The sequence below is a fragment of the Mustela lutreola genome, chromosome 4 (genome assembly GCF_030435805.1).
Source record: "Mustela lutreola isolate mMusLut2 chromosome 4, mMusLut2.pri, whole genome shotgun sequence".
NCBI classification, from domain to species: Eukaryota; Metazoa; Chordata; class Mammalia; order Carnivora; family Mustelidae; genus Mustela; species Mustela lutreola.
In genome coordinates this window covers 147,590,540-147,616,923 of record NC_081293.1, presented here as the reverse complement: position 1 = coordinate 147,616,923, position 26,384 = coordinate 147,590,540, and the positions used below count along the sequence as shown (strand labels likewise).

General features: G+C 36.9%; 1 protein-coding gene across 1 annotated transcript in view; it reads left to right on the top strand.

The window, feature by feature from the left end:
* The first annotated feature begins 1,552 nt into the window (after positions 1-1,552).
* Positions 1,553-26,384, top strand: part of MACC1 (MET transcriptional regulator MACC1) — an 89,190-nt gene continuing 64,358 nt past the window's right edge. Inside the window, exon 1 of the mRNA XM_059171319.1 lies at positions 1,553-1,742. The gene's annotated coding sequence lies outside the window, so the exon portion shown is untranslated. The remainder of the gene's footprint in view (positions 1,743-26,384) is intronic.

The following is a 26,384-nucleotide window of genomic DNA, read 5'->3' as shown; positions in this document are numbered from 1 at the left end:
TATATTTTAACTGAATTTTCATTATGTGTTGTAAATTATAACCTATTCGTACTATAGGACAATGTGTCTTTCAGTCTCAGCTGCAATGATGAATTATGCAAATGTCTCTAAGTGTTATTTCTTCTTAATTATTTTGATCTTCAGCTTTTAGATTATGGTAACATTATAGGCTGCTGCAGCTGAAAAGAGAATTTGATAACAATTCCTACAGCTGTACACAGTGTTTTTTTATACCCTTGTTACTGAGAAAGTTTACTTGTAATTCAGGTGGCATGGGCTGAACACATAATTATTCATTTTAGTTATTCACTCTTTTTAATAGATTTGATGTCTGAAGGCCTTAATTGCCAAGTATCTACCTAGAGCAGAGGTAGTCAAACACATTGTGTTTTAAACCAAGTGAGTTAATGTTTTTAAGTAAAGAGATTTAACCTCAAAATATGTATTTCTGAGATCTAAAAAAATCACACGATCTGGGACAGATGCCTGTGCAGCACGATCTCCTGGATTGATGGAGCTGCTGCCAGGCTCCTTTCAGGCCCAAGTGTCTCTAGTCCCTCACAGCCACACATTTCCTCCCTTCGTGTTATCTCCTCAGCTTTCTTAGCATTGTTTATTTGTTTTTTGGTTTTGTGTTTGTGTTTGTTTTTTTGTGTTTTATTTTGTTCTGTTTTTTAAGTAAGCTTTATGCCTGGTATGGGGCTCAAAACTCACGGGCATTGATTTCTTTATATCTGGGCTAAACCATTCCTCTTTGAATAAATAATAACTGTCAATCAATCAAATGGATCCAACAAAACCCATTTTTTAAGATCCATAGCTATTGAGTTCTTAAATTTGCAAGTGCTCGGGAGCACTTTTTTTTTTTTTAAAGTAAGATGACATCACCACTGGAATAAGTGAAATTTTGGTCAATATTATTTTGTATATGACTTAATTTGGTTCATTAAGAATGTATGGGACATCTGTCTGTAAAGCCCTGAGTATATAGCCATCTTCTTTCAAGGAACTTACTGATCTTCTCTACCAGTATTGGTCAACTCTCAACAAACCAGCCATAAAACTTTGGACTTGGGGTAGGATAGGCTACAATTTATTAACTAAAACAGTATTAGAAGAATTCAACTTCTAAGAACTATTTAAAAACACGTTAATTCATAAATAAAGGTCAAAGAATTTTCATCAGAATTAAAGAAACCTAAATCCTTAAACTATATTTCTTATCCCCCCCCCCAAAAAAAAAACTCTAAGTGTTTTATATAAGCATTTTTCTTCTTGGGGAAAAAATGGACAGTCTTTGAAAAGTAAGGTTCACTTGTGCTCTCACTGAGCATAGTTGTAGAAAGTAGGTCATTGCTTTCCTCACCAAATTAACTAAATATGTTAGCCTTGAACTTCAAAAAAAAAAAAAAAAAAAAAAAAGGAAGAAATTGTTAGTACATTGTTAGTACTCGAGCAGTCATGGTGTTCATGGATCTTTTCCCTAGTTAGGAGACAGCTGTTTACATGCTCTTTGTCCTGCTTTAGCCTTCTAAATACTTCATTGTTTCTTCTACTTTCAAGACAGAAGGGCACAGAGATTTGTCGATTCCTGGCACCAGCTCTCCTGGCTATAGCCGTGGCGTGGCATTTTTATTTTAGACATTTTCATTAGTTTGATCTAATTTTCTACAATTATGGCAACATAAGGAAATGAATCCAGGATGAATAGACAGAGTTATAAATCAGTTACCAAGCTTGAAGTAAGTCTATCAATGTATTTTTTTACTTCTGAACTGCTACTCAATCTTCTTTAAAAATCCTGTGGTTCTGGGACGCCTGGGTGGCTCAGTTGGTTGAGCAGCTGCCTTTGGCTCAGGTCATGATCCCAGCGTCCTGGGATCGAGTCCCACATCGGGCTCCTTGCTCAGCAGGGAGCCTGCTTCTCCCTCTGCCTCTGCCTGCCATTCTGTCTGCCTGTGCTCGCTCTCTCCCTCTCTCTCTGATAAATAAATAAATTTAAAAAAAAAAAAAATCCTGTGGTTCTAACAATCAGTACCTCTTCCCTATAAGATGGTACTGGTCTCATAGGTAAGTAGAAATTATATACTTACTTGTTTTGTCCTACAGCCATGTTGACTTTCTTGAAGCCTCTGACAAACTCCACACGCAAGTCAGTATATTTGCTCCTGAAGTTCCCTCTAAATGAAACCCCAGTACCTTCTTTCCATTCAATGATTTCCTAACTTTCTCAAACTGTAGCACCATTTCTGCTTTCACCATTCCATCAGTGGATCTGCTTTAGCTGAAGTTCCTAAGGAGATGCACATTACCAAAAGCAATAGATTCTCCTCAGTCTTTCTCTTCATCTTTCTGCAGACTCTTCCTTGGAACTGCTATTACCTTGCTTGACAGTCTCCTAGTTTGTTCTTCCCTTCCTACTTAGTTTCTTTCACAGATTTCTCTTCCTCTGCCTATCCCTTAAATAAAATAAAACACATTTTATTTTTGGAGCTTTCATGTACTTATCTCTTCCTGGAGTGATGTACGACATACTTCTATACGGAGACACATTCCTAAGCCACCAGCTCTCAGAGCTGTATCTTTAGTCTAGATCTTATTTTTTCTTTCCCCCAAATTTTATGTCCCACCTTTGAATATACATATTCTTTTATCTGGAATACAGTACTTCAGCTTCAACTTACATTTTTTGCATCCAAGCCTAATCCTCCTCTTTTATTCCTTATCATTGGTAAAGACTACTTTTCTTTATATATGCAAACATCTAAGTTAAAACCTGGGACTAATCCTGATCTGCCTTCTCTTAATAAGGAGTTCAGTCATTTACTCCAGGGAGGTGGAGAAGAGTTACAAAGACCACTGAGTTCTGCTCCAGTGACCTGCTCCATGTCATGCCTGCTGCCTTCTAGGTATAGGCTCCCAGATTTTTGCTTTGGTGATGTAATTATTCTTAGGATCTAACCTCAGGCTCCTTCCACCCCCACTGAAAATCTAGTCAGTGATTTCTTAAAATGTAAATCTGTTCTCATTACTCTCAAGAACAAACAGATGACCTTCTACAAGCTCATTGCCTGTAACAGAGGTTTAAAAAAAATTTTTTTAATAAATAAAGGAAATGTTAAGTAGAAGCCTAAATAGATAAAAGCTAAGAAGCTTTTACTTCCAGCAGGCCTGAGAGGACTCTATTCTATAACTTGAAAACCACTGGCCTATGATATAGAATCCAAATTCTTCCATATAGTACACAAGGCCCTCTCTGTTCAGTCTTCCCCACCCTCATACTTTCTCACCAGCTCTTCACAATATTGATCGTCCTGCCTTTCCCTAAACTGGTCACTTTTGTTTGTGGCCTCTGCTGTTTCATATCCTCTACTAGATGCCTGAATGCTCTGCCTCAACTTGTATGACATAATATCTGGCCCATCTTTTTGACAAACTGTGTCCTCAGTGGCATATCTCAGTGCTCCCCTGTCCTGCCTACACCCTATATCCCCAGCAGCATTGATTATTATTGCTTTTGAGCATGACTATATATATCTATATATATAGATATCTCTGTATCTCTCTCTAGATAGAGATAGATGGAAAGGTATAGATAAAAATATATAAATATATGTAATATATATAGAGAAAGGTATAGAGGTATAGATAAAATATATATAAACATACATAATATAAATAAAATATATATCGTTTAGTTATAGTTCTGCTTTATATATACATTTATTTTAGGTTGTTTATGAATCAAATTTCTCCCATGTTATGAATTCCTTGAAAGTGAATTCTGTACTCATCTTTGTATTCTCAGTCTGTAGCAGAATATTTGGATCAAATTCAATATCTGTTACCCCTTATAGTGATTTTAGGTAATTTTCCTTTTTCTGGATATATTACTTACAACATCTAATCCTTTTCCTCAGAAGCAAAAATGTACTTACCCCACTTTTGCATAGTAGGACACAGTTCTGCAGTGTCCTACTATGGTTCCTTTATTATGATATCAGTATGTACCAACTAAGAGTTTTTAAATTTTCATTTAAAATTTTGGAAGTTTTTAAAAAATCATCCATTTATTTGTTAATTTATACAATAAGCACTATCAAGAACCTGTAGGGTAGTAGGTATAGAGAAGTGAAGAAAAACGGAGGGAGAGAAGCACTTTACTATGTTGAGATTTGCTGTCTGTGGTGATAACTTTCAAACAACACATTGGGGAAACTTAGAAGAGAAAGTAAGTTCTAAACTAATCGAAACAAAAATTAAAAAATTTTAATACACTAATTCTTAGAACACATGGTGAAATTTAAGAAAGGATCGACTTCACAATTCTACCTTTACTTTTAATGTGTCTGCCACATTAAAGTCATTATGACTTCAGAAGTGTATATTTACATGATGCAAAACTATAGCCAGAATTCATTTTCTGTCTAAAACTTCTATGATGTCTTCCTCATAGTAAGCCAACTATGAGAATTTCTTCAGTATTTCATACCTATTACTTATATATTTGAACAAAGTAGTTTTTCTTATCTAAGTATAGTTGATATACAATGTTACATTAGTTTCAGGTATATAACTTAGTGATTTAGATTCATATATTATGCTATGTTCACCACAAGGGTAGCCACCTGTTACATTGTATTACAATGTCCCATTACATTGCTATTATAGAACAAAGTGTTTTTATCCATTTTGGCAGGGGAGGTGGGGCAGGGAGGTTTGGTATACATGACTGTAAGTCATTAAACTGGAAATTAAGGATTATTATTATTTTTATAAAAAGTCCTGAGTTGGTTATTTGAAAAAAAAAAAAAAAGAAATCCAGACCCTCTGATTGAAGATAACTCATGGCGGGCTGCCAAAGTCAGATGACTCTTGCTTAGAATGTTCAAATTTTTATTCAATACACATAGAAAACACTTGGCTTTCCATGGACTGGTTTGCATTTTTAGGAAAGGAAAAGGGAAACTAATACTTATCAAATGTCACTTATGTACTAGGACGATGTCAGATGTTTTTCCTTTAATCCTTTCAACAAACCTTGAATCAAGTAGAAGATGGATCTCAGTGGGAGTGGAGTAATTTCCCAGATTCTTCACTAGAAATTAACAGTCTGATTTAGAAATCAGAGCTCCACTGTCCATCCACACTCCTCTGGGCAGTATTGCCTCAGACACACATGTTCAAGGCCAGTAATAAATAATATTACCCAAGAAAACGGGATAAAATAAGCCATTTTTAAGTGATAACACTTCTGGCCTGACCTTCTTGTTACTGTTTATCTCAGTGGCGCATTCTGTATTTGTAACTATGACTCACTTTTTGCTATACATAGCTCATTTCTAGTTTTTTTCCTAAGGCTTTGAAGTTTATTAGAATTGTTTTTATGATGCAACGTATAGGACCTAAAAAGTCTACTAACTGGAAATCACAAATTTTCTTTAAGATTTCTTTATTTGAGAGAGAGAGAGAATGCAGGGGGGGAGGGGCAGAGGGAAAAGGAGAAAGAAACTTAAGCAGACTCTATGCTGAGCATGGAGTCCATCACAGGACTCAATCTCATAGCCCTGAGTTCATGACCTGAGCTGAAACCAAGAGTTGGATGTTAACTGACTGAGTCACCCAAGTGCTCCAATTGTCTATTCTTTTAAATTATTATGTGTTTTGTGGTTCTTAGGTTTTCAGAAATCTCCCATTCTTTGGTGCTTTTATAGTACTCTCTAGTCCAGCTTTTGTATATAATGCAAAGAGATTTGCTGTTCAAATATAAGATTGCTGTTAAGTTAGTTCTAGAACAGAATATATTCAGGATTGGAACCAATATGAAGTTTAATACTTTTTCATTGAATTGAGAATTTCATAGTACAATTTTATTTCAAGATTATTTATTTATTTATTTGACAGACAGAGATCTCAAGCAGGCAGAGAGGCAGACAGAGAGGAGGAAGCAGGCTCCCGGTTGAGCAGAGAGCCCGATGCGGGGCTCGATTCCAGGACCCTGGGATCATGACCTGAGCCGAAGGCAGAGGCATTAACCCACTGAGCCACCCAGGTGCCCCACAATTTTATTTCAAAGCTTTAAAATACATTGCAAGTGTCACTTTAACAGTGGAATACTGTGTAAAAAATTTAAAAGACCTGGGTGCCTGGATGGCTCAGTCAGTTGAGTGACTCTTGGTCTCAGGTCTTGATCTCATGGTCATAGTCTGAGGCCCATGTTGGGCTCCATGCAAGATGTGGAACCTGCTTAAAATAATAATAACAATAATAAAAATTTTAAAACTTTAAAAATTCAAAGAATTATCTATTACCCTGATTTCCATTATTTTTCTTCAGATCATATTAAAGATTTCAGTTATTCAGAAAATAGCTAAGTATACTTCATTAGCCCTCATTCACAAAGTTACTATAATGTCATATATCTATCATGGAAGTAAGATGGCTACAAATTTTTCTTAGCCACACACAAAAAAATAAGAAAACTGCACCTTGTACTTTTCAAGTGAAGGGAGCCTATTATTAAAACAAATTGCAATCTTGGGACGCCTGGGTGGCTCAGTTGGTTAAGCAGCTGCCTTCGGCTCAGGTCATGATCCCGGCATCCTGGGATCGAGTCCCACATCGGGCTCCTTGCTCTGCGGGGAGCCTGCTTCTCCCTCTGACTCTGCCTTCCACTCTGTCTGCCTGTGCTCGCTCTCACTCTCTCTCTCTCTTACAAATAAATAAATAAAATCTTAAAAAAAAAATAAAATAAAATAAAATAAAAGAGTTTTCTTAAAAAAAAAAAAAAAAAATTGCAATCTGAACCAATGGAATAATGAAGAGGAGGAAGTAGGTCTGTATTTTACTATGTTTACCTTTATGTTTCCATAAACTTCAATAAAACCTAAATTAACAATACTTCAAATTATAAATTAATAACTGAATATTTGAAATAACTTATAATAAACAACTTTACTATTTTCTACAATTTTAAATAGATACTGCTTTGAATTCTTACCAGTTTTATTTTGCAGAACAGAGAATCAAAAGAGGAAACTCATATTTTTATAATTAGGACCAGAATAACAAAATTATGTCAGTGCTTATCCTGTCCTCTCTGCTAATCACTACTAACTTCCTGGGTGTAAAGATTTTTAAAGATATTGGATATTTCCCTACTACTATTCTTCTCATTCCCATCCCCCCATAACTCTATCCTCCAAAACAATCAAAGTTTGTTAATAGACAGCAAGATATAATCTTTAGTGAACTGAATCAAATACAGTACAGAAAAGGCTTTTCTTGTCATATGTGTGATCTGACATATATGAAAGCCATACTTTCTCTCTACATTCTCACATTTAGTGGCAGAACAAAGTCTAAAATCTAGATGTCCAGACTGATATTTATGCCACATGACACTGTTGCTTATACTGAATTCAACCAATGATTTTTTCATAGTTTGTGCTATGCTTTTAAATAGATTTCACTGATGGACATTGGGGATGATAGGTGCAATGGTGAGTGCTGTGAATTGTGTAAGACTGATGAATCACAGACCTGTACCTCTGAAACAAATAATGCATTATAAATTAATAAATTTTATTTATATCTATATATATATAGATATAGATATATAATTTCTTGACATTTCACATATTTTTAGGGATATTCGTTCAATTCCACAGGTATTTATTGAGCAACTACTACATGCTAGAAATACAGTTATGACTTAGATGGACGAATTCCTTGCTTAAATTCAAGTAAGGGAGATGGACAATAAGTAAACTAACAAATCTGTAATGTAATAGATATTCAAGGCAGTGTAGAAATAGAGTATTTTGGATAGTAACTTTATGAATGCATTGTTTGACTATATTACTTTTTCAGGTAAAGATGAAATTGAGACATTTTGGGGAATGTATTAACAAAAAGTATGCTTTTATCAGTTTTGGCTATTGTACTTAATTTGGTATATTCACATACTCATGAACTACATACTCATAAACTCACATACTCATACATACACACAGAGTGAGTGGGTTAGATGGGCATGACAATAGCTTTTCTGATGAATTGTTAAAATGCTGTTTTTAATACAAACTCATCTCTTTTCATTGTGAGTTTTGCCATTCTCGTTTACTCCAGTTTATTTCATTGGCATTGTGATCTAACAGTGTAAGTACACCTAGCTGTTGAGGCAGAATTTGAAAGGCCAAAATATATAGAATAAAATATAACAGAATGACTCAAAAAAACCCAGAAAAAAATCACTGGGGTCGCTTTAGTACAACTGTGAAGAAACTTTTCCCATTCCTGGGGAATTCTAGTGTATTGTGGAGAAGAAAGGCCTTTTGCTCCCTCTCATCCTGTGTTATCAGGAAAGAGTAATGAAGGTATTCATAGTTTCTGATTGGCCATTCTTTTTTTAATCTCCTTTACTTTTTTCAAATCTGAGAGTTTCCTTCTACAGCTAAAGAAGAAATATCAAGTTGATAATGATAATAGCTAACATCCAACTAATATTAAACTATCGTGTTCTTAACATTAGCACTCGGATATACTAATCACTAATAACTATGCAAAGAACTTTCCATGAATTTTTTTTTTTTTGAGTGAAAACAAAAACCCTATGAGTTAAACATTGTTATGTCCATGTTGTGGGTAGTAGTCCTAAAAAGGTTAAACACCTTTTTCAAATTCATATGTATAATCAGGAGAGTCAAGATGGACCCTAATAATTGGACTTAAATCTTAACTCTTAAACAAAAGCCATCTTTGTGAATCTTTTATTCTGACAAATGAACTTGTGAGTCAGGTTCTAAGTGAAAATTGGGAAAAAAATGAACTGGGGCACCTGGGTGGCTCGGTGGGTTAAAGCCTCTGCCTTCGGCTCAGGTCATGATCCCAGGGTCCTGGGATCAAGCCCCGCATCAAGCCCCACATTGAGCCCTGCATCGGGCTCTCTGCTCAGCGGGGAGCCTGCTTCCTCCTCTCTCTCTCTCTGCCTGCCTCTGCCTACTTGTGGTCTCTCTATCTGTCAAATAAATAAATAAATAAAATCTTTAAAAAAAAAATGAACTGCATGCCATGAAGCACAAAAATCTCTGAAGGTGCTCACTGGTCATGATCAGTAAAAACGTACTCAAGTGTGGTGAAAGACTATGGTTTTTCTAGGTATCTGTCTACTTTTCAGGAGGGTGATCCCCATGAGCACAACAGGGTTTTTGAACACAGAGGTTGATACAAACAGAAACCTTAGAGAAAATTAGATAATTTTTTTCCCCTGCAGTATTTTAGACAAGTACTCTTGGTAAAGCGTCTGTAGGGTGTGTTTGGAAAGACCAGGGAAAAGCCTCACAAATATCAACCAAAATCAAAAGGGTACTTGTGGTTGGTGGATACCTGCCATACAGGCTATATAACATGACTTTCTGGTCTCTGCTTCTTGTTCTGTCTCTTGTGGCAATTGAGAGTGAAATTATTCACATTTGCAGACACTTTCTTGATCATGTATTTATTCATTCAACCAATATTTATTGCATACCTACTCTATGTCAAGCATGGAGCTACAAAGTTATGGTATATAGAAGTGAAAGAGCAAATTCATACTTTAAGAGAGCTTATGGAATAGTTCCTTCTCTCCTTCTAATAATCATTAATAGATATAAAAGTAAATCATATGCAGTATACTTCTTGGTTCTGGTCTATAACCAAAAACAAAGGAAAATATTTACCTGAGCTTGTGTATGAGACATTCTAAAGGGGAGACAAAATAATCAAGTAAACAAATATGGACATATGCTGTGAGAGAAAATATTAGAATGTTATACTTTATGGAGGGTAGATTAAGAAAACTTCTCCCTGAAAAAGTGACATATAAGATGAAATGGAAAGATGAGATAGAGGCAACCATGGAAAAAGCCAGTCAAAAAGAAGTCCAGACAAAGGAAATGAAAGACTTAACATGGGAAGTAAGAGAAATAGGAGGAGGGGAATTTAATGACTTAATATAGATTGAGAAAAAAGATAGTTATTTGCAGGGCTGAGAAAACCAGGTTTTCAGAGACTTACTCCTATGATTTCTGTTTTACTTTCCTATGCCCAAGACAGTGACAGGAGCATTAAATGGACTAAAGGGCCATGAGGAGGAAAAAAATTCTTTTCAAATTTTAGCTGGTCTTCAAGATGCTAAGGGAAAAATTTTATTTCCAGAGAATTAATGACTCTTCATAGAGTAATATATCAAGGTAAAATTCTTAAGATACACATTCCTTACTTGCATAAATGGGTTATTTCCCAACAGTTAATTGAGACACTGGGATGGTAGATTTGTTATTAAAAAATTTTTTTGAAACTTCAATTAAAAGGCTTTATTGAAAATATCTGTCATGACAATACCCTACTTAATGTTTCAGAAAAGTCATTGCTGAGGTCAATAGATGTGGAAAAAAGTGGCATAATTTTTGTTTCAGCTCAAAAATTGCAGAAATAACTTTTCACTAATGATTACTTCCTTATTTTAACGAGGTACTTTTTTAGTATTGTCACCCTAAGATACTGACACCTCATTACTTGGCAAATTTATATGGTTTTCAGATCTCTGAATTGTCGAAAGAAGACTTTGTGAAGCCCTAATTCACTCAGTTTCATTATTTATATGACTGATTAAACATTAAGTCAAAAGGGAAGCACTAACAATGTGACTGAAAGTCTGTGGTTAACTGCTAGGTTGTCAAAAGAATCCAACACATACATACACACATGCGGTCACACACGCCCACACACATCCTTGGGAAGACACACACACGCGAAACCATATTTTCATTGAGCATGAGCATAGGAAGGACAGGACGTTCAGAGGCTCAACATTACTTCTTCATGCTCATACTAGATGAGTGTCTGGTCAGAATATTCTACAATTCTTCCCTTTCCCCCTGGCAAAAATTTATTTATTTATTTTTGTCGGGGGAGCAGCAGAAGGGAAGGGAGAGAGAGAATCTCAGGCAGATTCCCCGCTGAGCACGGAGCCTGACACAAGACTCAATCCAGGGCCCTGAGATCATGACCTGAGCTGAAATCAAAAGTCAGATGCTTGACTGACTGAGCCACCCAGGTGTCCCATATTTTTCAGTTCTTCAAAGGACACTGGAATGTCCCCAAATTATTCCATGATACTGCCTTGTGCCTCTCTGCTGGTGAAATCGCTTATTATAGGGGACGAAAGAGAAGCAACTCCCCGGAATCTCATTCTCATCTCTCCTTTCTCTATAGATCCTTCAATTTCATTTTCCTGATGCCTAATTCTCTACATCCTTGGTTCTCAAGGTGAGGTCCATGAACCAGCTACATCACCTGAGAGCTGGCTTGAAATACAATTTCAAACCCCACACTAGACCTGCTGAATCAAAATCTGCATTTTATGTACATTACATTATATGTACATATATGTAAATTATATATAAGCATTATATGTACATTATATGTACATTACAGTTTGAAGCTCTCCTCTGCATTTAAACAGGCACAGATTTACCCTATCGACAAAGCTATCATCAGTCTTTGCCCCTCCTCTTTGCTCTAATTACATTTTTCCTGTCTTTCGTGGACAGACTTCTGTGTGCTGCTTCATATATTCCTATTTCTTTTTGCTTTCCTCCCCACAGCACCCTGTATTCATGTCCAGATGTAGAGCACACATAAAAGTCATTGCTCGTCAGCATCCTTTCACCTTATCCCAGCTAGCTTCTACCATGGGGTTCATACCAGGGTATAGGGTGCATCCAGGTTAAGTCAAATGGTCAACTATGTTTCTCCTGGCCGGGATGATTGGTACCTACAGTGGGGTGGGCTTGTGATCACTTAGAGTGAATGAGGAATAAGAGACTAGCTCAGGACTTCAGGACAGGGGGATTTCTTAGTTTATTTCTCTGAGGCTTCAAGATGACAGGATGTAAGTTCTGGAGCTCCTTCCATCCTTCCAACCTGCTGTCTAACTTAGACCATCATGCTTTGGTCCTCCTCCAGCTGTGCTTCTTACCACCAGTCAAGGAATCTCTAAGGCTATGGGGATGAATCAGGTAGAGCCCACGACATCCTCTTATCTGGGAACCCAGGACTGGAATTCACTGTCCATTTGACTCCCAAGTCTGCTTGCCAGCTTTTTCCAGAAAGAAAGGTGCTCCTGCACTTCTTGAGCTATTTCCTAAAATATCCTGTGCTGTTAGTGTATGTACTCTTAGTCTGAGCAATGACCAGGGGAAGTTTTCTATGAAGGGTGTGGACAGAGCTTGCTCCTATGGACTGTGTGTTCACACAAGTCTGTCAGAATCCTATCATGAAAGCAAGGTGGGGCCAGAGGTGAAGAAAGAAACAGCTATTGACAGCCACCAATATTCATTTACTGTTGGTAGCTTGAGACCTTTCTGCACATCTCTGCTCTGGAATGCTACCAATGACTTCTACATTGCCACAACTTTCCCTCTGTTTTCATTTTCTTTGTATACTCTCCCTCATTTAGCATTATTGACTCCTTTAGAACTTAGAAAAATCAATTATGAGGTATCTGTGTTGTGTACATGTCATAAACCTGAGTGTCAACCTAGACTCTTCCCTCCCCCTCAGGTCTGGGCCTCACCTTTAGGTCCTTCCAATTAAAAATTGTTTTTAATCAGTTACATCTTCATCTTCCACACTGTAGATGTCATGTATTGTTACCTTAGTAGATTTCAGACTAGTCTCATTCTCCTCAAATGTACCTTCTGCACAATCATAGGAGTGATCTTCTAAGAGGAAACTAATTATATATTGTTTCCTATTTATTTATCACCAGTGGTTCCTCTACACCTAATGAATATATGCAATCCTTATGCTGGCTTACTAATCCCTTCAACCTCTTCAACCTTTTCCCCTTGCTTACATGTGCAACCCACTTCATTAATTTACCGAATATTTACTGAGTGTCTCCTTTCTGGTAGGCAAGACACCATGGTAAATAAGATAGGGTATGTGCTTTCAAGGAACAATAGGGCCAAGTTGTCTCTAAATAAACAATAAACTAATAAGGGAAATTAAAAAAATATTAGTATACTTTGTTAACAGAATGAGAATAGTTATTAGCTAGAAAATTATAAGGCATTAAATTATGCTATGTGGTTTGTCTGGGAAAGTTTCCTAGAGATGTGACATTTAAGCGGAGATCTGAAGGGCTAGAACACGTGTACCAGAAGTGCTGCTGAGTAAATCTTCTCATGACTCAGAGAGAGTGAAAAGGCCCCAAAAGACCTCAAACTTGCGATTTCTCAAACATGCCAGTCTATTTCAAGTCTTGGGTGGCTTTGTGTGCACTGGTCCATCTGCTTGGAAGGCCTTGTCCTTCATTCTTCCCAGACAGTTACTACTCATCTTTTTAGTTCAATCCACTTGTTACCTCCTTTGTTAAGAGTGTTTCTACCACCATTGTCTTGCCAAGCAGATGGAGGTGTTCCCACCTCTGTGCTTCCCTCTCCTTGCATGAATTCCTACTTTAATAATTCTATCATGGTATTGGAATTTTCTTAAAGGCAGAAAACATGTTTTATCACCTTGTTTTTCTGGAGTCTTGCATATATTACTCACTCAGTGAGTATTTGTTGGAGTAGATGGAAGAAACTTTCTTTTCAGACTATCTCATCTATTCAAATCCCCATGCCCCTTTGTTCTAATTTTTAAAAAAAAAAATCTATTCAAATCCCCATGCCTCTTTGTTCTAATTTTTTTTTTAAATCTATTCAAATCCCCATGCCCCTTTGTTCTAATTTTTTTAAAAACTCCTGGACATCCTTATTTTTCTTCTTAATGGGGTCTTCTTTCCTTTTCTCTTCTAGTCTTTATGATTTACTGGTGCTGAAGATTTAGAGCCTTCTAGTTTCGAGATCCATTGAATTCTCAGAATGTCAATAACCATTTCTGTGTTGATTTAAATTTTTTATTTTCAATAAGATGTTAGTATTTTCTTAAAAAATTATTTAGTCATATATTTTCAGCTGACTTTCATCTCCTTGCTTTATTCCTTATCCTAAATGTCTTAAATATTATTTAGAGAGAGAGAGAGAAAAAAAAAAAAACCATAGGTATTAGGCACAAAAATCGAAGTCCGTGTGTATTTTCAGGAATCCCTGGTATCTACACATGTGATAATTATCAAATAGCTTTGAGTCAGACATCCTAACTGCTTTTTAAATATGTCATTTAACTTTCATAAGCATCTTATAAATCACTTTTATTACTTCCATTTTACAGATGGGTCAAATGAGGCTTAGGGAGATTGGAAATTTGCTCTCAGCCACCAGTCAGCACTGGAGCCTGGATTCTAGCTCAAATCTTGTCTGATTCAACATTCTGCTAGTAGCCCAGAAGGACACACAGAGTGTGTTGTAAATATTAAGCATTTTATGACGATTCTTTGCCTTCTCAGTTTACCATCCTATAGCTATCTTTCAAGTAAAGCTAGGAATGCAATTGGTCTTAAATTCCTGCAATCATTTAGTAATGGGATTTGTATCCAGCACTTTACTTTTTTTTTTTGTCCTATAAACAAGTATGTATATTTTGTACATGAAGTATCTTTCTGAATCCAGCCACAACACTTCTGTGTTTCTTGCATACACTGAAACATTTTTACTGATGAAAAGGGCAAGAATAGGACTCAGACTGCGGCTTTGTATAATTTTTCGTATATAAATTAGGGAATGGAAATTTGGAATTCATTAAGACTGCTAAGAGAAGTACATTTTGTAAATCAAGCAATGCTATAATCAGGCTTCAGGAACACCAAATGGCTTCTTCCAGACAATGTTTTTGAGATTTAACATGTCTCCCCTAGAAAACTGTACTAAAATGGGAGAGCAATCAGATTCCCTGGCTGATTAACTACTTAGTGAGCTTCATAACTTCACATTTACCTCCTCTGCAGGCAGGGTAGAGGCTTTTGTCGGGGCATCCTAGCAGTTGTCCTGTGAAGAGAAAGGTGATTAGGCCATCCCTGAGCACTATAGTAATTCAGTTACAAACCATAGTAATTCAATAACAATGAACATTTACTAAGACATTGCCATCACACTATTGTAGAAACTGTACATATATGAAGCTCTGCTAACCCTTGCAAAATTCTACTGATGGAAGTATTAGTGTCATCACTTTCAAGAGGAGGGCACAGGAGAATCATAGAACACAGGACAGGAACCAGGCAAATGCTGTGCCAGCACTCTGCCTTTGACCATTCTGTCATTTTGCACACTCCCCCATATATAAAGTAAAAAAGACAAATATTACTAAGAAATTAAGGTTGAGGTGTGTAATCTTTAAGGTCACACAACTGTTCCACAGCCCTTCTATGACATGAACTCACTTTAAGAGCAAATACTACCCAGGCTAGAAATTGCTTACTTCTGAGTAGAGAAAATGAAAAATCCAAAGATGAGTGGATCACCTAATGGAGAAATCAGAATATGACCTACTTCCTAGATTTGGGAGTAGACCAGCAGCTTCTATGGGGTCTAGTCCTTGCAAGAGAGAGCCCCTACAGGCAGAGCTCTCCATTGAGCCCAGTTTACCCCCACAGTTTACCAGGACTGTCAATGTATTCTGTGGGATTTAACTGAAGGAGAAAATGCTGCACCACATCATTTTACTCAAAGCCCACTAAGAGTTACTGGGCAAACAACCGCTTTGTCCCTCACTGCCCTATGTAAGATAGCCTCAGGCATGCTCAGAAAATAGACCTATTTTCCCTTTTTTTGCTCCAAGGAGGTTTTCATGGTCACTTTGTATGCAGACAGAAGGGAATGACCATCCTTCCTCACAAAATGGATTTAACTAACATTATATCCTTACTGTTATTTTGGCTTAGTTGCTAACAAACCGTTGTATAAGAAGATGGGGGTTCACTCACTTATTGAAAAATATTTATCTCTACTGAAGTACCTGTAACATTTAATGGTATGGACTCTAGGGCCAGACAGTTGTCAAATCCCATCTCTGGTCTTTACTGTCTGTGAGATTGATCAATGTCGCTGTTTCCTTATCTGTAAATTGTGGCTAACAATAGTACTTGGATCACAGGATTGTTATTAAGATGAAATGCCTGGCACATGGGGGCTGAATTAGAGTTAGTGTGTTACTGAGTGGCTGTTCTGTGGCAGACATGTTGTAGGGACTGGGAATAAAGTCATAATCGAGGGAGATTAAAACCTTCCACTTCCCATGGCCTGCATTCAATAATTCTAGTCAGAAAGATATTAAGCATCAAATTCAGTATACATTTTGACTTCAAGTTATGATTTAAATTACATAATAGGTGTACATATTCATATGTTTAACAATATGGTACTTTATATTAGATAATACTCTAATGTTTCAGGCACCTTCCACATCTCTTATAATCATTTCAGTTATTCATTGGCCCAGAACTCATTAGGTATATTTATTTTGAATCCTCCCCTAAATTCTAAAAGGCAAGAAACTGAGACTCAGAGAAATTCACTAACATCATAAGTGGTGGAGATAAAATCCAAACCTACATTTGTATCACCAGAAGTCAATGTCCCATAACTGCTCTATGGTGCCTGACAACCCTGAGATAGGGGGAGGGAAATCACAACCATTTCCTACTGAGAAAAGTGAGGCTCGGGTAAGTGTTTTGGATCAAGGTCAAATAGGTTAGTAAGTGGAAGAGTAAGGACATGAATCCAGGTTTTTGGATTGTCATTGTTTTATCTACAATAGCAAAATTGCACAATTCCACAAATATTTGAAGAGTGGTTGGAAATTCTCTCTAGTTCCTCAAACCAAACCACTCTCAAACTTTATTGTTATTATTCATATCATTCTAGGGTTTAACCATGTATACTTTAAAAATCCCTACCAAATGTACCTGAGTCAGTTTTTTGAAATGGGAATGTAGCTTCTCAAATCAAAAATGTTCCAATAGTGGTTAGTTTCTTGGATCATCCCACAAAAGTCTTAATGTTTAGGGGCATGAAACTGCTACGTTAACGAAAACCACTAGATACTAATGATTTGATAGTTTCTCTGGATTTACATGAGGTAAGTTTTCTTTCTCAGTTGATGTTAAAAGTCCTGGTCAGTTGGGAAAGGAAAGACGGAGGATGATTATAGTGAAGGATTACTCTATCACCTGATGGATCATTTGTCAGTCAGGAAAGGCCTGCATTTTCATTTTCCTGAAAAAAAAAAAAAAATCCCATGATAGAATTAGCAGATGTTTCTAACTTTTGTGTGAGACAATAGCCATATTCTCTACAGTTCTTAATTATTAAAAACTAGCATGACTCAGTGTATGCAGTCAGTGATCGGTCAATTCCTTCATGTTCACCTCCCCAAAGAGAATATATGTAGAAAGATTTTTTGGAAACAGCTTTCAAATCTAATATTTCTTTGATACTCTCACAATCTCAGTGATGTTGGAAAACTTGGCCCAAAGAGAGAACAATAAGCAAATCAGTATCAGCAGCATGAATATAAAAGGAAATTTTGTGGTGACACCACAAACTGTCCTCCTAAGACTGTTAAATTGGCCAGAAATATTCTTTTATATTATGTGGTTTACCTTTTGGAAATACAAGCAAATGTATCCAAATAAGTCCCAGAGCTCTTTCATTTTCCAGAACTTTTGCTTTCATCTACCCACCAGTGAATATGAAAGGGACTTTTCTCTGTTTAGTTTCTTCTTTGGAATCCTAAAGCATTTCCCTAAAGTGTTTTTGATCTCCAAATACTTTTTTTTGAAAATCATTTTTTCCCTTTTATTAAATGGCTCCTTTTAGCCACTTAGACAAAACATTTATTTAAAAATATGCAGTATTGGGGCACCTGGGTGACTCAGTGGGTTGGGCCTCTGCCTTCGGCTCAGGTCATGGTCTCAGGTTCCTGGGATCAAGCCCAGCTCTCTGTTCATCAGGGAGTCTGCTTCCCCCTCTCTCTCTCTCTGCCTATCTCTCTGCCTACTAGTGATCTCTCTCTCTGCCAAATAAATAAAAAATAAAATCTTAAAATAAATATGCGCCTGGGTGGCTCAGTGGGTTAAGCCGCTGCCTTCGACTCAGGTCATGATCTCAGGGTCCTGGGATCGAGTCCCACATCGAGCTCTCTGCTCAGGAAGGGGCCTGCTTCCCTTCCTCTCTCTCTGTCTGCCTCTCTGCCTACTTGTGCTCTCTCTCTGTCAAATAGATAAATAAAATATATTTTTTAAAAATGCAGTATTATGGTTTCCAGCGTGTTGGAACTTCATGATTCTAGAAAAGTTATATTAATTGTCATCATGTTAAAGCAGATAAATACTGAATGAAGAGCACAGAAAGCCAGTGTCCAGCCTGACATCTATTACGAAGATTCACTTAGATACTGTAAGTCTCAGTCTGTTGCAGTGCCTGATACATTGTTGTGAGTTATATGAATAAATAATGTTGTATGAATTTGCAAAATAAAGGTAGTCTTTGGTGTTGTATGGAATAGTTGAATCACTATAAGTATATCCAAAATTAATAAAACACTATAAGTTAACTAACTGAAATTAAAATTAAAATTAAAAAACAAAACAAAACAAAAACAGAAACAGAAAGGTAATCTTAGTTCTGAAAAACTCTAAGTAATCTGTCAATGTTAAGGATCTCTTTTTAGATTCTACCCCAGCATCTTTTATCATACCTATGAGTGAGTTGGACATCATTTAAATCATGTTCAATAGGATGTTTCTTAGAGAATTAGCAAACTATTATTCTTCTGCAAAGGTGAATGGAATTGGAGCAATTCATTTTATAAATTTAATAACCATAAATTCATATATAAATATAAATATTTTATAGGTACAGATAATATATGCAAATAGCATTTTTATAACACTAAAATTCATTGATTAGGTCTCCAAGATGTTCATGCTGTAAAGTGCTAAGGGAAATTCAGAATAATTTAATTATACAGAGTAATTAATGTGAATAATATCCCCTTATTTTAGTCTCAAACACATTTGATATTTTGTCTTTCTTACATATATTGAAATTATTTTACTCATGTTCATTTTAAAATGCCTTATAGATGATACAGGGTCTTAAACATAGATTTGAATCTTAAAAAAAAGTAAGATTTCTGTTGCTTAATCCATTATTAAAGAATTGATTATGTAATTTCACAAATGCAAATTTTACCCTTTAAGTGGAAAGAAACATTATTTGTTAAACAGCATTTAAAATTCCACTACAGGAGCTTTAGTAATTTTAAGGAGTTAATATATGTCTAAATTGGGATAAATTATTTCTTTCTTACTGGCAGCGTCAGTCCCTAGGATGACACCAAAAATTATTGCCTTGGAATTTAGGGTGACACATTGCTTTAATCACTTGTGTGTGGGGCTGGTTAATTCCATTGCCCAGAACTACAGTGAAATATGCAGGCCTGTATTTATTTAATATGGCATCCATGACTTTAAACTCTGCCTTTGGAAATTCATAAATTTCTTTTCAAATGGAAAGGGGGAAATCACTGTAACTGTGTTCTGGTTAATTATTCTTTTTCAGCAGAGGCCATCTGGATATGTGTCTAGAATCTACCCTAAGTATCATCTTAGGGGAATGTCCATGACATATAATTTGGAAAGGATGAGCAACTGTGCCTCTTTCATTAGTGAGGTTATCACTAATAATCTCATATACAAGTACATTTTTTGCAAAAACCTTGTCTAATCAAAAAAATTTTTCTTTAAAAATGTCCCTGGTGAGAAGAACCTCATTTCCTCTCCATTTTGGGAGCAATCTTAATGAAAGATGTAAGTCTTATTTCCACTAAAATCTAGTTTACAAAAGGAGAATAAAATTTATCATTCAGTCATACATTCATACTATGGTTAGCAAACATCTACTGAATCCCAGACATCATGCTAGCTGGGAAAATAATGGTGAAGAAACACAGACACAGGCCCTGGTTTCATGAAGTTTACCTGAACAATAAACATGAAGCTTACCTGAGCAAGAAGTTGACATCTGTTACAGGGAACCTGAGGTTTTGGGGTTGTTTTTCAGTGTGGTATGATCTAGACCATTGTGACTAATATAAGTGTGAAAATCTGAAAGATCAAGAAAGATAAAGATTGAAAAAAAAGTCCATTGATTTAGAAAAAAAAAAAAAATGGCCATAAAGAGAGCTTTGATGGGAGCAGGATTCAGACAAAAGGGAGGACTGAGAAGAAGTTAGAAAACTGATAGCAAGAACATAGAGGGGGATTCTGCCTAAAGCTTATCAATGATGAGGAGCAAAGTTTATCACAACTGCTCAAAATGGTGTAAATGTTTGCTATTTTTGTGAAATGGGGGAGACTTAACAGATGTGTGAGTAAGGAAAGGATCCTGATGAAAGAAAGAGGTAGAATATGAAAGAAAATTACAAAGGAAAATAAGAGGTAATTGACACTGAATGTTTCTTAAAAAGGCAGGAGGGATATGTCTTGAGAACTACAAACAGAATTAGGAAAAGTTTAACAAGTGATTCTTGGTTCCTTATGAAGAGAATCATTTATTGGAGGAAAAAATATAAATACTTATAAATAAAATAAATAAATAAATGGGTATAATCAACTTTTAATTTGGCTCTTTCATTAATTAGACTCTTTCACGTTGCAAGAAATACAACAATGAGATTTTGTTGAAAGGATAGGGAACAGTGAAGGGGCACAGGAAGTCATGGTGACATTTGTATGATCAGGTAGAATCCAACCATACTTCAGGGTATAACTCTTAGTGAACATCCACTAGAATATAGATTCTTTTTTTTAAAAAAAATATTTTATTTATTTATTTGACACAGAGAGAGATATCATAAGTAGGCAAAGAAGCAAGCAGAGAGAGATGGGGAAGCAGGCTCCCTGCTGAGCAGAGAGCCCGATGCAGGGCCCGATCCCAGGACCCTAGGATCATGACCTGAGCCAAAGGCAGAGGCTTAACCCACTGAGCCCCCCAGGCGCCCCAAATATAGATTCTATGAAGGTATAGATTTGTACCTGTTTTCTTCACTGCAATATCCCCAGCTCTTAGAACAGTCCCTGGCACACGGTAGACACTCAGTAAGTATTTGTTGAATGTAGGAATGACAAACAGCTCAGCTCACCTTGCCATTTATAAATGGGTTTCTCATGCTTCCAGTCTCTGTGATTCTGCCATTCCCCTGACTAACTTTTCTTTTACTTTGTTTCTTTCTGTTGCTCCTGTCACTGTCAATCACCAGCCCTCCACCCTACTGCTCTCTACTCCCACAGTCTCTGGATATTACTCAAGCTTTTGACTATTTTGTGGTTTATATTTTCCATCCTGTCAAGGTGTTTATCTTGGTTTTGCAACACTCCAAAGCCTGCAACTCAATTTTGTAGTTTTTCATTTGCATTCCATGAGAGAGATGATTTAATTGGTTAGTTTGTTGCTATTATATATATATAAATTGGGCATAGCTTTCATGCCAGAGTACTTCATAAGACCTCTGTTAAGCTCTATAGTTTTCAAATTTGCCTGCAGGGAGAAAAACAGTATATATTTCACCCAATAGTCAAACATACACACAGACACATGCACACACAGAAATGGACACATTATGAAACAATACTGACCCCTTTTATTAGTTTAATGCACTCAGATCTATTCTTTACTAGTTTATTTTCTTCTATTCACCCCATGCTATTTATTCTGTCAATTCTGTTCTGTTTCACTTCCACGTACTCTATTTCATTCTAAAATGTTGGAGAATTGATTCATAGCCCACAAACAACTCAAACATACAGTTTTTCAAACTGAGATCTAGCTTGCGTATGGACAACTTTGTTTTGGACATCAATTTTCAAACCAATCATCTATAATCAGTCATCTATACTCAGTCAGGGCAGTAGAATCATGTGTTAAAAGGCATGAAGAACTCTGTGGCTGGATTCTTTCATGAGAAGGGAAAGACACTCCTTTTACATGTAGACGGTGTAGACGGGAGATGCAGTTTGTATGGTTATCTCTGTTACAGGCAAACTCCTACTTTTCCATTTAATGCTGCCTTTATGCTTCCCATACTCTACCCATTTCATAAACCAACCCCTGCTAAAATGTTGATTGATGAATCCTTGCAGTGGGAATCCCTCTAAGGTATATTTTCATTTTAGTATTGTCTTTGTTTTTTGAAGGTTTTATTTATTTATTTGGGAGGAAGAGAAAGAGAGCAAGAGTGCAAGAGCAGGGAGAGAGAGAAGCAGACTCCCCACCGAGCAAGGACCTTACATGAGGCTCCCTCCTAGGATACTGGGATCATGACCTGAGGTGAAGGCAGATGCTTAACTGACTGAGCCACTCAGGCACACCCCCCCCCCTTTTTTTTTAGCATATAGTAAGCACTCACATGTTTATTGCTGTTGTTACAGTGTCAGGATTATTGGCTTTCTAATGGAATGGCAAAAACTGTGGCACAGCAGTTTGGGTCCTAACTCTATTTGCTATGCCTGCATACAGACTTGGAAATAATGTTGAACCATCTTTTGTAGCCCCAGGAGGTCTGGAAAGACAAAACTGAATCAGTCTAAGACAACTGATTATTACTACTTCAGAATATGTTACACAAATTAGAATGAAGAAATGGTGGTTTCCCTCATTGGGTTTTCTTTCTTTTCTTTTTTAAAAAATATTTTATTTATTTATTTGACAGAGAGAGAGTACAAGCAGGAGAAGCGACAGGGAGAGGGAGAAGCATGCTCCCCGGTGAACAGAGAGCCTGACATAGGGGTCGATCCCAGAACCCTATGATCATGACCTGAGTCAAAGGCAGACCCTTAACTGACTGAGCCACCCAAGTGCCCTGCTCAATGGATTTTCCTTTTCCACCCCCTCCTTTCCCCTTTTAAATATGGCCTTATTTAATTAATTTAACTTAATTGCTCTTGAGAGCAAATCACTTTTAGAACTGAATCATGAATCTCTCAGAATTAAATAACAGATGCCATCCCAGAAGCAGGTGATGATTGGAGGACCCAGGGCCTTTCTTTATGCCTCTTCAATTATATATCTTCTCTTAAAATTGGTTCTATGTGCAAATAAACATATTTTCTCTCAACTTCAGTGGATGTCTATATAGGACCCAGTTCTAAACTTAGAATACTATATAGAGAATTCCCTGAGGTGGTAACCTGATATTATAGCCTGAGTAATGGCCCCTGCAGATGTCTACTTCCTAATCCCTGAGAACAGTGAATATGTTACCTGATATGCAAGAATGACTAAGCAGATATGATTAAGGTCTGTACTTTGAGATGGTGGTAGGGGTCGGGGAATGGGGCAGATATCCAATATCCTGGTCTTCCCAGGTGATCTCAGTATAATCAATGAGTCCTGTGCAGAGATGCTTTCCCAGCTTCTGAGAAGGAGTGAGAAAGACAGAGAAACAGAGACAGAGTCAGATGGTGACAGAAAAAGGCAGAGAGATGGACAGAGGCACAGAGAAGGAGAGACAGAGAAAGAGAGAGAGGTGATGACAGGATTAGAAAGATGTCACTTGAGAAGATTCAACCTGCTGTTGCAGGCTTTGAAGATGGAGGAAGTGGATCTCGGCTAAGAAGTGTGGATGGTGTCTGAAAGTTGAAAAAGTCAAGGAAATGGGTTCTCCTCCAGAGTTACTAGGAAAGAATGTACTCTTGCTCATATCTTGGTTTTAGTCTAGTGAGATTCATGTCAGCCTCCTGACTTTCACAACTATAAGATAATAAATTTGTGTAGTTTAAACCACTAAATTTGTGATGATTTGTTATGGTGGCAATCAAAAACAAATATACTCAGAATGATATTGTTAGCACCAGCGGATTGTGTGGAAATATAAGCAGCCAACCTCAAATAGGCTCTGACATCCCAGATGGGAATCCTTACAGGATAATGGGTAAGTGACTTAAAACATTCCTCCTTTGGTATGTCAACCAGAACACAGGATTTTTTTCTTTTTTTTTTTTTTTCTTTTTTAAGATTTCACTTACTTATTTGGCAGACAGAGATCACAAGTAGGCAGAGAAGCAGGCAAAGAGAGAGAAGGAAGCAGGCTCCCCCCTGAGCAGAGAGCCCAATGCGGGGCTCGATCCCAGGACCCTGGGATCATGACCTGAGCTGGGCAGAGGCTTTAACCCACTGAGCCACCCAGCCGCCCCAACACTGAATTTTTGTACCTTGTAGATAATCCTGTGTTTCTATAGAATCCAATCTCTTAACCCACTGTGGTTTAATACTTATTAGGAACATGCAGAAGAAGAGGCCATATTTCCCGGGTATGAACTATACCGCTACATTATTGCAGAGCTTCAAGCTGACAGAAGAATTAAACTGTTCTTGAAAAATCCCAATGACGGTGTCTGCAGCACATAGCAGTATATGGATGGATATTAACATTTAAAATGTTTTGTGTCTTCTTTGTGCAAAACTTAAAAATGTTCAAGAAATATATATAGTGAAACATATTATACAAACCATGTTAGCAGATGAATTAGGATTATTTTGTCTTGGGTTCTAGATTGTGAGGTTTACACACACATATAACTATTAAATGAATGTACAAAATCGCTATTTTATCAAAGTTCTACACATTCTTTGGATTTAGTGACAAATGTACATGTATATACTTTGGAAATTTTCTGGAAAATATGTAAGTTCCAGGGATGTTGATATAAAAAACAGTTGAAGATGTTAACAAAGAGTGATGTTGGTATAAAAGTGGCAATTGCACCAATAAAAATATAGATGAATCAACAAATGCACAACTCTTTAGGTTATAGTTAGGAGGCAAGTAACCCTTAGACGTTCCAGCAAAAGCTGCACAGAGGGTCCTCTGTTGTTGATTAGTAGCAAAAGGGCAGCACGGAAACATCTTATGATCATGCGAATAGTTGGCACATGTTTTCTTGTGTGTTATCCTGAAAGCAGTGAGCGAAAGAAAACAGTGATGAACTTCTCAACTTCTCAACTTTTACAGCTTGGTGGGGGTCAATTTATGGATGATTCATCTTATGGTTGAATAAAGAGTCAGAAAGATGTAATGAAGGAAAATATGAAATTGTAAGAACAATTTGGCTCCCTTTCTTAATCTTGGGAAATAAGATCAGTCTGACCTAAATTAACTTTGGCCGTAACATTTTACTATGATTTGAGGTATTCACTGAAATTAACTGGTAAATGGCACAGTTATTAACTGTTTTTGGAAAGTCACAGTATGATCATGACTCAGAGACAAAGTGACCCAGAAAACGGATGTCACAGGCAGCCCAGGGGTCTGAGAGTCAATAATAGTGAAAGACAACAGAGAAAAAACTCCTGGGGGAACTTTCTTCTAAGCTTCAAATGTGGCCTTTCTCTCCAAGATAACCTCATACTGGGAAATATCTGAGCATGTGGGGAATATGGCTGTTTCCTATTACTTTTTCTGGTATATTTGTCCTACAGAGACCAAACATGAGTGACATTTAACATAGGTCATTGAAGGATACCAAGAAAATCCCCTTTTGATTATTAAGTAACACCCTTTTTTTGTGTGTTTGATTTTCCCCTCTGGAGGCAAGAAATCACTAGCTATGCTCTCTTACTAGATGTAGAGAGGGAATTAAGCCTAAATTCTAAACAGCTGGAGAAAAAAATTACCCCTGCATTAATAAACAACTGACAGCTTCCATGTAGTTAAAGAATTTTAAAGTTAGAAGGAACTGTAAGCAAGGCTTCCTTATTTTACTGGTCAGTTTAATTTAGGTCAACAGCCGCTGTGGAGTTTTTGGTATTTAGAGATGAAATAAGATCCAGTCCTTGATCTGATGGAGTCTAACAATAATAAGGTAGGCAGAGGTGTCATTGAAGTAAGAACTGTGTTAGGTATATGTATCAGTTGGAGTTTTGACCTCCAAGCAATAGCAAATGAGTTTGATATAAATTGAAAAGCAACACACCAAACTCTCTCCCATAATTTCTAGGGGGTTGCTGGAAAGCCAGAGCAGCAGTCAAAACAATGCCATTGGATAAATTCATTGTTTTTGCTAGCCCAAGAAACCACAGTTTGCATGATCAACATCAAGAGTCCTAGACCCTACTTTCCATGACCATTACAGCCACCTTCAGTGTGGGACATTGTTGACACCACTGCCTCTGTTCACGAGAGTGGATTCTCCCCTATCCCTACTTCTTTGTGTTGCCAGTTCCTAATTCCAGCTCCCAGATGGCTGTGTCTGATTAGGTATTCTGAGTGCTCTGCTCTTATCTACCAGGCTGGCTGGGTCGATGAGTCATTGCCGTTTCAGCTTCCATGTCAATTGTCACTATTAGAGTATGGATGTAGTGAGGCAGGTTTTAAATGAGGTGGCTGGGTGATGG